This window comes from Chlamydomonas reinhardtii, chromosome 8 (genome assembly GCF_000002595.2).
Source record: "Chlamydomonas reinhardtii strain CC-503 cw92 mt+ chromosome 8, whole genome shotgun sequence".
Lineage (NCBI taxonomy): Eukaryota > Viridiplantae > Chlorophyta > Chlorophyceae > Chlamydomonadales > Chlamydomonadaceae > Chlamydomonas > Chlamydomonas reinhardtii.
The window spans coordinates 2804898-2807177 of record NC_057011.1 but is presented as its reverse complement, the minus strand read 5'-3'; positions in this window follow the sequence as shown (position 1 = coordinate 2807177).

The following is a 2280-nucleotide window of genomic DNA, read 5'->3' as shown; positions in this document are numbered from 1 at the left end:
CCTGGAACGCCACGCCGCGCCTGCACTGATGCCTGCAGCTGTGTGTTGCCGCGTGCACGGGAGAACGGTAAATACAACGTATGTGTGTGCGGAGCTGAACCAAGGAGCCGCCACGGGTACACAGGGCAGCAACCGCGCGCTGGCTTGTTTTGCTTGCTGCAGGGGCGGCCGTGTGACAGGCCGCTGTCATTGGCCGCTTGAAAACGCACCTGTCATCAGCAGCTTGCCCTCGGCGCGCGGGAGTTGCACGCTGTGCGCGATTGCTGCATGGCTGCGAGGCGGCCCTAGCTAGTTAGATAGTGTGCGGCTGCGGTGGGTTGAGCGGGCGTGGCAGTAGTGGCAGCACGGAAGCATGCTGACAGGTGACCCACGGGCGGTGCGGCAGCCGCCAAGATCCGCGGGTTACAACTGCACGTACATCGGCCGTACACGCACCCCACCAACGCGGACCCGCCAACTGCCGCAGCACCGGTAGGCATGTGCAGGCCGTGCAAACAAAGCAGTGGCATGAAACGGGCCACCGCCGGCCGCGTGCAACCCCTCCTCGGAGTTACAAACGTGGGCTCCAACGTTTCCGTGCGTTTTTCCAACGTTTCCCGCGCCAATATCATGAGCCATGTCATGAGCAATACTGTTCACGTGTATCACCAGCGGATACGCTCGCCGGTGCATGGCGAGAGCACCACCAGCGGTGGTGCCAGTGATCATCGACAGCGCGGTGGCGGGATCACGGCAATGCCAGGCGCCGCGCTGCGCGCGCGGCAGCGCGACTCGCGCCTGCGTAAAGCCAACCCCGGCACCGGCGCTCCGAGGGCGCGCGTGCGGCCGGAGCAGCGCTGCCGCGCGCGCGGGAGCCCGCGCCCGGATCGTGGGGCGCCCGTGCTTGGGTCGCGGCGGTTGGGCGGGTTCTCGCGCTGGCGCGCACGCCGCGCGCGGTTTCGCGGGGTTATAGGTGCGCGGGGTTGCGGGCTTTCAGACTAGCGCGCCGGGCGCGCGAACGAGGGCGCGGCGCGGCGTCTATGGCGCCGTAACCCAAAACGTGTAGCGAGACCCTTAAGAGCGGGGGCAATACAAGGCCTCTAGACCCACATGCCCCCGCCCGCCCCCGAGGGTGGCCACATGAAAGAGCCGGAGTGCGGGGGAGCATTTGAGGCGGGCGTAACAAAGGTATTCCCGCAGGGGGGCCAGCCCCCCTGCACCCCCCGGAAATGGACAGGGGGGCGGCGCCCCCCTGTCGACCCCCCTGGAACGCGGCGCGAAGTGCAGCAATATCACTGTTGGGATGATCATTACTACCTATCCCTCGGGCCCCGGGTTCTCTCTTTGACAGGGGGGCGGCGCCCCCCTGTCGGACCCCCCAGGGATTGAGGGGCAGGTGGAGCATGGCTGAAGTATGGTCCCAGGCAAGCAAGGTACATGCAGGCCGACATTGGGGCGGCGCGTGGAAAGGCAGGACTGGAAGGGGCGAAAGCTCTGCCGTGCACCTGAAAATCGCTTGTGGCACGGGCGGTCCTGCAGCATCGTGTCGCAAGGTATGTGAACGGGTGGGTTATTAAGCAAACCTTGTAGCAGCAGCAACGAAGTCAACTATGAAGGCATACGTTATGAACTTCTAATTATGGCACGAGAACTGTATGCGCCAGCAGCGTTGCTGGAACTGTTCATGCCGTTAAAAGTATGCCAGGAGGGTTAGCTAGCGTGTTGTACACTTTGAACTCTGCAACACCAGGTGTAGGAAACGGCCCAGGCTCCACTGCACAGTAGTGGTGCGCCACGCAGCCTGGTTGCGCTTGCAATAAGCCTCAACTGCAGCGGGACAAACAAAAGGCAGGGGGGCAAGCGCTTTAAACCATGCGGCCCACAAAGTACCTTTGTGCACGCACGAACCCAGCTGAATAATACCCCGGCCACGCACGCGCACGTTGGACTACTGACAGCCGACGGTCAGGAAACAAACCCACAGCGTCAGCGCGGCGCCTGCAGGCATGCACCAGCACGGGTTAAGAACGTCCATATCACGTGCAAGCAGCACGCCAGCACCGCACTGGTGCATGGATGGCTGCCCTGCAAACACGCCGAGCAGGATATGGAGTGAGACCCAGCACCAGCAAGGGAACTCAGGCCACGCAAACAAGCAGGCAGCAAACAACAGCTTACCTGAAACGCCACGCCGCGCCTGCGCTGATGCCTGCACCTGTGTGTGGCCGCGTGCACGGGAAAGCGGTAAATACAACGTATGTGTGTGCGGAGCTGAACAAAGGAGCCGCCGCGGGGTAAACG